The sequence below is a fragment of the Gracilinanus agilis genome, chromosome 5, assembly GCF_016433145.1.
Source record: "Gracilinanus agilis isolate LMUSP501 chromosome 5, AgileGrace, whole genome shotgun sequence".
NCBI lineage: Eukaryota > Metazoa > Chordata > Mammalia > Didelphimorphia > Didelphidae > Gracilinanus > Gracilinanus agilis.
Genome location: NC_058134.1, coordinates 178,454,585 through 178,466,849, shown reverse-complemented (window position 1 = coordinate 178,466,849; position 12,265 = coordinate 178,454,585).

Sequence of the window (12,265 nt, the reverse complement as noted above, 5' to 3'; positions counted from 1 at the left end):
GCAAAGCCAAACCAGGTTACTTCATTCCTGCACCCCATTCCCCAGTTTTATAATATTTCCCCAATGTACCATCCACCATGAATAAATAAAACTTCCAGGAGGTCTGGTTCATGCTGGCAAAGACTGTTCTTCAGACAAGAACTTCCAAATATCCATAGAGAGCATGAGAATGGAGGGGTATTCTGAGAGATTCATCTCTAGAACTCCAAAAATCTTTGTTGAATTAGTGAGTGAAGAAATCACATACCTTATGATAGAGGATAGGGGTACATGATCCTTCAATCATAGGAATAATCATGAATGGTTAACTAAAGAAGAAGATAGTCCTATCCCCCTCCTAGAAAAGGAGACCTTTGACTCCATATCCTTCATTTTTAGATGTAGAAGGCAAAACTGGAAGGCATTTCCCTCATTCTTTAGGTCTGAGATCATCATTATTGGGGAAATTACTTCTCCCACCATACTTGCACTGCATGTAACCCCAAAACATAAAGCTATATGGCCATGAGCATGGCCATGGTACTGTTAAACCCCAGTCCTTACATCTGGACCATAATGAGTCTAAAGGCAAGATATGACCTTTCAGATGTCCTTCAGCCTGTCCTTGAGGGAATCCCTAGGTGGCATTGGAATCAGGAAGACCTATGTTCAAATTCAGCCTCAGATACTTACTAGTTTTGTAACTCTGAGCAAGTTTTTTAACTGTAAAACAGGGTTTTAAAATTAATTTTTTTTACAGCACTTACCTCTTAGGGCTGTTGTTAAGGTAAAATGAGATAATAACTGTAAAGGACTTTGAAAACCTTAAAGCACTATATAAATGCTAACAGGGAAAGGGTAGAACTATAAGGGGAAAAAGGGACTTTATAGGTTCAATATATTAAAAGATGGTTGCCAGAGGATTGAACTATTATCAATCCTCAATTAAGAATAATCTCAAGTCAAAATTGACTTTTATGGAAGTTTATTTACATGAGAAGAGAGAGAAGAAGTAAGGAATGAGAATCTATCCCACTGATTAGTCCAGGTAGATCTTAACTCTCAGTGGAGGATTAAAGAGCCAGAGGCCCGGAGGTGAATGGAGCAAACTTCATTCACAGAGTCTATAAAAGAAGGTTCTTAATAGAAGTTCAGGAAGATTCAGTCTTTAAACTCACCATGTGGAACAGTCTCGGTCACGAACCAGCAAAGCTCCCTCAAGTCGCCTTCACAAAACCAGAAGCCCATCACCAGACACCCTCTTCCACCAAAGACTCAGTTGACTGAGGACCTTCTCCTTTTAAAGGGGTCACTTATGCGTCACTTCCTGTGCCTCCTTCCTAATTTGCATGTCCAATCACAATAGACGATTCTCATAGACCGCCCAGGGAGCAGGTCAGTCAATTCTGATTCGTCACTCACTCTAGCACACGTGGCTTAGGACCTCCCAAGATTGGAGGTGCTCTCACCTTTGGTGATTAAATCTAAAGATGGGCAGTGTAGACTTTATCTAATTATCACAGAACTTCAGATAAAGATCCCAGGTAAAATCAGATGCAGAAATTGGTGAGAAGTTCTACAACCTCATGCCTGATGAAGACATACCATAAAGACAACCATAAAGTATCTGATATATAGGTAGGATCCACTGGTCTAAAATTCTATAGAGAATGCCATCACAGGAGACAAAGGAAGCCATGAAGGTACAGGAAATTCTGAAGGTACAAAGAGGAGAAATTTTAATAAGCAGGGAAAGGGAGAATTGTTTAAAGAAAAGAAAATGAATGCATAGGAATTCATGGCCCAGCTTAAATTTTCAAAACTCAAGTACAGAAAATGGAAGGTTAGATACCAAAGGATGAATGGAAAAGGTATGACTTGTTCATGTAAGAAGTACCAGAAATATCAAAATTTTCAATGTGTTTGTCTGGTGAGGAGTTCCTATTATCTCTTTGGTCTCACTTCCCTAGAGTAAAGTCAGTTACCTGTTCCTTTTAGGGTTCTAGGGGGCTTCAATAGGTTGAGGTATTCTCTGTATTACTGTCAGCTCAAGTTAAACCCTAATTCCAAGTGTGATCCCCTTATTATTAACTGCCAGTAATTAGGGCTTCAGTTCCATTTAACCAATTAACATCAATTAGCTTTTTCAAAAAGAGATTTATTTCAAATATATAACAAGAACAGAAGTATAGACAAATCCCTGTAATATCTTAGAGGCACATTCTCCTCTATCCTACTTCAGTTTCTGGGGACAATTGACTCAGATTTATCATAGTCTTTACAAAGCATTGGACCAACCCAAATTCCATCCAAATGTAGCATTGTTGATGGAGGGGTCCTCCCCATCATTGCTAGACTAGGTCCTGAAGGTTACTCTTCACTTCTTGGATCACTAATGCCAGAATAGCTAAAAACACTCAGCCCAGAATGAACTCCTAGACGCCAAGATGGCTCCAGCTCCTGATCTTCTGAAATTCACAAAATTGCAGATTTTCATTCCTTCACTTAAAGTGAAAGAACAAAATCCAAGACCAAAAAAGAATCAAATCCCTTATTCACACAGTGACATGATAACCTTGAACATGGAAAAGGCCTGAGGTCTCTCCCCTTACACCAGTGTCTCTCCCTGGACACCATCAGCTAAATCTTTTACTCTGTTCAAAAAGAAAAGAAGTTCAAGAAAGAAACTGGGCCATTGTTTGAGTCAGAACTTGAGATCAAATGAAATCACAAATGCTAAGTGAAATAGTTGAACCAGGTATCTACAGAATCAGTGTTGATGACCCAGCATTCATTTTGCAAGAACAGCATAGCTAGACAGTAATTCATATTAAGTGAGCAGAGGGGATTTCGTACTTTATGCTCTTATCCCCACCTCTGAGCACAATCCCTGCCACATTTTAATTGTAAAGTGGAATGATTTTAGGACTGGAAAAGCCAAAGGAAAATGTGGCTAACAATGAATTGGTATCCAACATAAGTAGAGAGTACTATATACTCTATTTCAGTTCAAATTCCCAGGTTCAGACAGCCTATCTCTAGGTACAAAATTAGATTTTTGAGTTACCATCATTAATATTTAAAAGATCACAGAGAACAGGATTAGAGAATGGGAAATGTCCTAGTTTTCCATGAAAGAAAGGAAGGAAGGAAGGAAGGAAGGAAGGAAGGAAGGAAGAGGAATAGAATGTTGTTTGCAAGCTATGGCTTTGAGTTCCACTGACTCCTAACGGAATCCTAAAGCATATTACCAAAAGAATAATTTCTTGGGGGCAGCTGAGTAGCTCAATGGATTGAAAGCCAGACCTAGAAATGGGAGGTCTTAGGTTCAAATCTGGCTCCAGATACTTCCCAGCTGTGTGACCCTGGACAAGTCATTTAACCCCATTGCCTAGCCAATACACAGTATTGATTCCAAAAGGGAAAGGAAGGGTTATTTTTTTTAATTTAAAAAAAATGATTTCTTGTTATTCAGTCCTGTCCAACTTTTAATGACTCCATGGACCTTAGTATGCCAATACTGTTTATAAGGTTTCCTAAGATCCTGGAACGGTTTTCCATTTCCTTCTCCAGTGGATTAAGGCAAACAGGTTAAGTGACTTGCCTAGTGTCACATAGCTAGTAAGTGTCTGAGGTCAGATTTAAACTTGGGGGCTTTCTGACTCTCAGGCTGGTGCTCTATCCACTGAGCCATCTAGCTTTCTTAAAAAAAAAAAAAGATTAGTGAGCATCTAAAAGAAGTCACAATGTACTAGCATATCTTCACTTAAAAACAGATTAACCAGTCTAACCTCATTTCCCTTTTTTTGATAGAGTAACTAGACTAGTAGATCAAGGAATTGTAACAGATATAATTTACTTAGATTTTCAGAAAGCATTTTACAAAGTGTCTCATGTTGTATCAGTGAAACACAGTGGAAAGACATGCTGAATTTGGAATCAAATGCTCTAAGTTCAAATCATAACTCTTCTACTTCCTACCTATATGAATTTACCCTCTCTGGGTCTTACTTTCCTCATCTGAAAAATGAAGAAGCTGGACTGGATAATCAATAGGATCCCTTCTAGCCCCAGATCTATAGACTCCTAAGAGATAGGTACATATGTGTTTATGTTTATGTCTCAAATATGTGCTATTTGTGTATACATTCATATACACACATATGATTTATGTATGTATGTTTTATATACATATTAGTATTATCCTTAGGAAAATTAGAGAGATATAGAGTAGACAATAATATAGGTAGGTGGATTTGAAATTGCCTAAATTACTGGACCCAAAGAATAAACATTAATGGCTCTATTTCACTTTATCAAGAGGTCTCCAATTGAGTGTCCCAAGTAATAAGCATTTATTAATCACCTATGTAACAGGCACTATGGGATAGTCAAGAGGCACAATGGAGAAAGTGGAGTCAGGAAGACCTGAGTTCAAATCAAGCTTTGTGACCCTGGGTAAATCATTTAACTCCCTTTGCCTCTCTTCCCTCATCTGTAAAAACAAAAATGCTGGAGGAGGAAACAGCAAACCATTCCAGCATCTCTGCTAAGAAAATCCCAAATGGAGTAAGTAACAAAGAGTCAGACAAGACTGCACACCAGACACTATATTTAGTACTAGATTTATGCCTGGCTCCCAAGTTGTTTAACGTTTTTATCAAGAGCTTGAAACAAAGGTATAGATGGCCTTCTTGTCAAATTTGGAATGAAATAAAGCTAGGAGAGACATTTAACCCATTCTGTAATAGAGTCAGGATCCAAAGATAGGCTAGAAGATGGATTGAATCTAAAAAAATAATATTTTTAAGAGGGATAAATGTAAAGTCTTCTCCAAGTCTTTGATTCATATCCAAAAAATCAACTTTGCAAGAACAATATGGCTAGACAGCAATTCATATAACTCATTGCAAATAGTGTTTCATATTTTATATTCATATCCCCACCTCTGAGCACAGTCGCTCCCATATATTATGTACTTGATAGTTGTTGATTGATTGATTGATTGATTGATTGATTTGAAAAAGATCTGAGTATTTCCATGAAGAAACTACAAACTCAATATTATTTAAAGTATCCACAAAAGCCAAAAGTTTAGACTGTCCTGGGCTTAGTCAAGAGGTATAGTTTCCAGATGAGGAAGATCAAGTTTCTGCAGAACTCTTCCCTGGCCAGATCTCAGCTGGAATATTGCAACCAATTCTGGATGTCACATTTGAGCAGCAGACAGTCTAGATGGGGAAGGGTCTCAATACCTTGGTGAGGAGGATTTATTGAGGGAACCAAGAATGTTTATGCTAAATAAGAAAAGACTTAAGAAGAACACAAAAACCGTCTTCAAATATATGGAGCTTTAACCAGGAAGAATGATTAGACTATTTTTGCTTTCTTCCAGAATGATAGAACTAAGAGCACAGTGTAGAGGAAAGAAGCCTGGATTCTGAATTGGGATGACATGGTTTTAAATCCCATTTGAGATATTTATTATCTGTGTGACCCTAGCCAGGTCACTAACCTCTCTGTGCCTCTGTTTCTTCATCTTTCAGAGGAGAGAGTTGGACTCAGTAGTCTCTAAGGTCCCTTCAAGTTCAAAATCTACGATCTCACGATCTCTTAGTTGCATGTGCTTGACCACGTAGCCCAAAGTGAGTGGGAGATCATGGATCAAGTTATTTCTGAGCTCCTGATTCTTAATTGAAGAAGAAAGCCAAGCAGCATGATCCTAGATTCAGGTCTCCAGTTAGATAAGAGATTTTTTTTAAATCCTCATCTTCCATCTTAAAATCAAGACTATACATTGGTTCCAAGGCAAAACAGTGGTAAGAGCTGGGCAATGGGGGATAAGTGACTTGTCGAGGGTCACACAGCTAGGAAGTGTCTGAGGCCATATTTGAACCCAGGACTTCCCATCTCTAGGCCTGGCTTTCAGTCCACTGAGTCACCCAGTTGACCCTACAAGAGAGATTTCTTAGGCAAGTTGCCTCCAAAGCATAATGGCCTGGCAAGAGATCAGGACCTAGCCACATCCCTTTCTCATAAATACCAGAAGTTATTGATATTGTAAGGATCAATGTATTCAACAGAAAGGAACTGGCTCTCCAACAGCCTCAAAGTATTTTTGCTTTCCAGGAGTCAAATAAACACAGAAGGCCAGTACAAGTCTTCGAGAGACTGCTGGTATAGGATGCAATGGAGTGCTAGGGATGCCCCACAATGTAAATCCAAACCTTCTGGTGCCACTAAAACAGAAGGACTTTAGAATTCAAGTGGAGAAATGGGCCATCGCAGAGAGAAGGAGAGAAATTGGGTCATTTAAAGGGCTCCTAGGAGCCCTTTATGACTTCTGCAGTTTCTGTGGCATGAAATAAAGGCTGTCCTGTATCCAAAATGTATCTGTACCTTGAGACCTCCTCTGGGAGTTGGGAACCCATAAGCCTCATTTGTGGAAACTTCAGAACAAATTATACCAGAGTTACCTTTGGGGATTGTCCCTGAGTGAGGGCAGCAAAGTTGAAAAAGGGTGGGGGGAGATAGGACAACCCTCAGTATCAGAGAGCCCAGAGCCTTGGGGATGTTGGACCAAAGGTTGCATATGAAACGTTCAATTATAAAATCTTTGAGGGGGCAGCTGGGTAGCTCAGTGGATTGAGAGCCAGGCCTAGAGATGAGGGGTCCTAGATTCAAATCTGGCCTCAGACACTTCCCAGCTGTGTGACCCTGGGCAAGTCACTTGACCCCCATTGCCTACCCTTACCACTCTTCTGCCTTGGAGCCAATACATAGTATTGACTCCAAGACGGAAAGTAAGGGTTTATTTTTTTAAAAAAATCTTTGAGTGTAGCTTAATGCTACACCAGACTGGCAATTTGGTCAAAGCAGCTCCCCTGACAGATATAGATACCAATATAGATTTTTATGTATTTTAACATATTTTATATATTAATTTATATATTTAAAAGAATATATTATATATTATAATCAAACAATTTATACATTATGTATTATATATAAATTATTTTATATAATATATAATTTAAATCTATATTTAAATTATATATTATATAAAAGTATATCTTGTATATTTCTATAAATTATATATAATATAAAATTATGTATCTTTTTTTTTAGATCTTTTTTTTTTAACCCTTGTACTTCGGTGTATTGTCTCATAGGTGGAAGATTGGTAAGGGTGGGCAATGGGGGTCAAGTGACCTGCCCAGCGTCATACAGCTGGGAAGTGGCTGAGGCCGGGTTTGAACCCAGGACCTTCTGTCTCCAGGCCTGACTCTCACTCCACTGAGCTACCCAGCTGCCCCCAAAATTATGTATCTTATATATTAAATTATATATTTTAAATAAAAAATAATATGTTTTTAATATTTATTAATTTAATCATATTATACAATTGTATAAAACCATATAATATATTATTGTATATTATTATAATAGTGAGATGCTATAATATAATAATATTATATATATATGTTTTGTGGTGTTTTATGAGACACAATTTCATTTTAGTATGACATAATTCTCATGAAAGTTAGATGTTTTTATCAAAATAAAAGAAAATAAAATAATTAGAAACGATTTTTTTCAAGGATACTGTCTCAAGAGGTTATGGAGGGAGCATCTAAATGGCTCAATGGATTGAGAGTCAGGACTAGATTTGGGAGGATCTGGGTTCAAATTTGACTTCTGATACTTCCCAGCTATGTGACCTTGGTAAAATCACTTAACCTCCACTGCCTAGCCCTTACCACTCTTTTCTCTTGAAATTAATATATTGTAAGATAAAATAAAAACAAAAGAAGTTATGGAGCCTTGGAAGAGCCGAAAGTTGAAACCTCTTACATTTTTAGACTAAAGCCAACCCCTTCCCCAGCTTTTTTTTGTGGAAAGAATCTACTATTCCTGAAGTCAATTACTATATGAAGGGGGTAAAAGGGAAGGCGAATGAGAAGATACCAGAAAGTTGGGGTTTCTGACTGATTTCAAATCAACTTCAGACCCTAGCTGTTTGACCCAGGGCCAGGAATATGTTGGTAAATGTTTAACCACTGGCTCTTTAGAATGAAAAAAAATGTACCCACAGAACCCTTTTAGGTTTAATTTGTATTGTTAATATTTTCTCCATCATTTTATTAAGCCTAAACAATCGGCAAAACAAGAAATCTAGCCACCATCTGAACCCTTTGCTGATTTGAGAGATGAGAATGCTCACACTGAAAGTTCTCTTGAATTATGAATTATGAGCTGATTCCAGATATCTCTTCTCTAGGCAAGCCATCTAGCCTTTCCTCAGGCTCAGTTTCCTTTTCTGCAAAGTAAGCTTAAAAACAACACCTCCCACATAGGGTAATAGTGAGAACCAAATGAGATAACAAATGGAAAGCACTTTGCAATCCTTAAAGGACAATATAACTTCTAGCTATTAGCTATCATTACAGCGATGATTTTCAGACATTCTCTCCCCCCAAAATGTTTGCAGGCTTTGGCTGGGGCTCCTCTCAAAAGTCACCAGGTTAGGGGGAAGCTGGGTAGCTCAGTGGATTGTGAGCCAGACCTAGAGACGGGAGGTCCTAGGTTCAAATCTGACCTCAGACACTTCTCAGCTGTGTGACCCTGGGCAAGTCACTTAGCCCCCATTACCTAGCCCTTACCACTCTTCTGCCTTGGAGTCAATACACAGTATTCACTCCAAGATGGAAGGTAAGGGTTTATTTTTTTAAAAAAAGTCACCAGGTTGAGCTATTTGATGATAGGTTGATCAAGAATCCCTGGCTACAGTATCACCATCCCCATTAATAAAGATTTCTATCTTATAGCATGTTAACATTTGCAAGGTGTTTTTCTCATAATAATGCTTGCTATACTGTGGAAATAGGTTTGAGGACATATTAATCCTGGATAAACAAAAGTGGGATAAAAATACATATTGGCCCCAAATAAATAAATAAACAAATATTCCCATCAGCTTAGTCCTAAGAAGAGGGCGGCTAGATGGTGCAGTGGGTAGAATGCTGGGCATGGAGTCAAGAAGACTCATTTTACTGAGTTCGAATCTGGACTATAGGACTACTAGCTGTGTGACCCTGAGCAAGTCATTTAACCCTGTCTGCCTCAGTTTCCTCATCCATAAAATAAACTGGAGAAGAAATAGCAAACCACTCCAGTATCTTGGCCAAGAAAATCCCAAATGGTGTCATGAAGAGTCAGATGTGACTGAGCAACGACAATAAATGTTTGAGATAAGGAGTGGTACTTTCATGTGTGTCTGTGTGTTTTGTATATATATATATACTCTACATACATATTTATAGTTTCCTTTAAGCAAAAGAAATATGTATAGAGAGATAGATAATAGATAGGAAACTGTGTACATCTCCACAGTAAGGAGTGGCAGTTTCATATGTATACATATGTGTGTATATATGCACATATATATGTATGCATATAAAAAAGCCAACTAAGATTATAATTTGCAGAAAAGGTGCCAGCCTACATCAGTCAAAGGTGTTTCCTCATTGGAGAGTTTATTTGCACTAATGAAATCGGTCTAGGCCCTACCACTATCCCCCGAAAGCTGTAGATCCTATAAAAATAAGTTTTTATTAGAAAAACAAAAGGGTACATTGTTGGCTGAATCCAAGCTCTACCAAACATCTCAGATTTGTTTGGATAACTTTATTGGTATTTCTCAGGTCTGCTCTTAAAGCAAGTAATGGAATCTTCTCTACATTGCAGAAGAGGTGCCCACCCTCGTTGGCAGAGGAAGTTCCCTCGTCTCAGAATTCCCTATTCCACTGGAATCATAAGCCCAATCTCTGTCCCTGTTACTATACACCAGGCACTCTGCCAAGCTTTGGGCTGTGTGAAGAAGGCAAAAATAGTCCCTTTCCTCAGAGAGTTTACATTCTGATGCAGAATAGAAGTAAAAAGATTGAAGGCAAAAGGAGAAGGGAATGGCAGAGCATGAGACGGATAGAAGCCACAAACACGAGCTTGGACAGTCTTAGGGAGACAGTGGAGGATGGAAGGACTTGACTTGCTATAGTTCATGGGGTCAGGAGGAGACATGATTAAAGAACTGAAAGACAAAAAAAAATAGGTACGTAGAAGACTCGTACAAAGATGTAGCTATATTATAAGTAGCAAAGAAATAAGAAATGATGATGAATTTTCCATTGTGGATTACCCACTACTCTATTTTCTTATATAAAGGAAGTGAATTGTTAACCAAGTTTCTTAACTGTATTAGTGGGGAGTTTCATCCTAACTCTAAAGTAAATAGCAGGAGATGCTTTCAATTCATCAAAGAGGAGACCTGGAGACGGATGACCCAGTACAAAATCCGGTGACCTGAATACACAAACTGATAGGGAGTAACTAGACCTTCTGAACAGAGAGAGGTCAAACCAGATGTATTTTCCAAGGACTCAGGAATGTAAGATGACCGAATGAATAGAGAAGCAACGCAAAACAGTCTTCTGTTTCATCTGTCCAGTGTTCATTCTCAGGAGAGAGCACAGGGGTCCTTCGTTATTTTAGACTTTGACAACGACTTCATCACCTGAAATAATCTATTATTAATATTCATAAGCGTGCTGGAGGGAAAGGCTGCTTTAGGGCCTTCAGAAAAGACACATAGTTCTCAGCACATCTCATATAAAGGATCCTAGGATATTGGGCTGTGCCAATATGATTATATGACTATATAGAATTATAGATTAGAGAGAGAGAGATTTTATATAGAGATAGATATGATTATAAAGAAAATGGTTATGAGGTATCCATATACCTAACTAAAATCAATCAATCCACAAATATTTATTAATAACTATATATCAGAGATGCACTCAGTGTAGATAGAGAACTGGCGGCCAGACCTGGGTTCAAGTCCTGCCTTGATACATACTGGTTATGTGATGCTGCGCACTTACTTAACCTCTCAATGCTTTGGCAACTTTCTATGTTGTAGAGAAGGAACCCCTGCATTGGTAGAGGAAGTTCCCTCACCTTGGAATTCCCTATGCCAATGAAATCACAGGTCCAGGCTATATCTATTACTATATGCCAGATACTGTGCTAAACTTTGGGGTATGAAAGTGAGGCAAAACCAGTTCCTATCCTCAATGGATTTGTGTTCTAAAGGGGAGAAAATATGTAAATAAATAGGTACATAGAAGACACATACAAAATGGATGGAAAGTATCATTAGAGAAGAAAGCCCTGGTTGGTGGTGGTTGTCCTTCATCCTCAGGGAGAACCAAAATGACAACCCTGGATGATGTCTTTTGACTCGTTCATAAATTGGGTTTAAGGGAAGCAGAGTGGCACAAAGTCATCAGCCTCATTCTCTCTTCCAGAGCTATGGAAGTCTGGTGCCATGACGAAAGTCAAGAAGACAGGTAAGATTAGGATTGAGGGAAAGGCCCTAGCACCTAGAGCAATTATAAATGGCTCTTCCAGAAGAAGTGGTACTTAATTGGAATAATAGATAAAATTTTGGTCTTGGAGTTCCTGAGACTCGAATCCAAATTCTGCCTCAGACAGTTATTAGCTGTATGACTTTAGGCAAATCACACAGAAAAAGACAGAAGGTACAGTTTTTAAAAAAAGAAACCATATCATTCATTTCTGAAAGTATCCCTGCCCACTTCCTTAGCAATTCAGGGAAAGCAAATAATCTGCCAAAGAATGAATAAAGAAAACTATTTCTTAAAGGCTTTCTATGTGCTAGGCACCATGCTAAGTGCTGGAGATAAAAATCCAAGCTAGACAGTCCCTATAAGAAGCTTACATTCCACTAGGGGTAGGCAACACATAAAGGGGAGCTAAAAAGGGGGGAAGAGGGTACAACATGACAGCATGATTTGGAAATAATCAGGAAGTGATGTGGACACCTGGTGGTGGGCAAGATAAAGCATTTTTACATTGATTTTAGAATGCATTCTAAAATTAAAGGGGAAAAAACCCTAGACTAACAAAACTGCTGCTAACTTTTATTAATGTGGTCAAGAGAGTTGATTGTACTTGTGATTTATACAGTACCTTTCTCCACAAGGCTTGGCGTTCTTTATAGTATCATAATTAATTCTCATAGCACTCCCCTGAGAACCTAAGGGACACTGCAGCAGATACCACCCTGATCAATGTTGTTATTGTTCAGTCGTTTCAGTCTTGCCTGACTCTTCAATGACCTATTTGGAGTTTTCTTTTTTTTTCCTTTAAATTTTATTTTTATCATTTTGCAAAACACACTTCCATATTGGCCACTATTGTA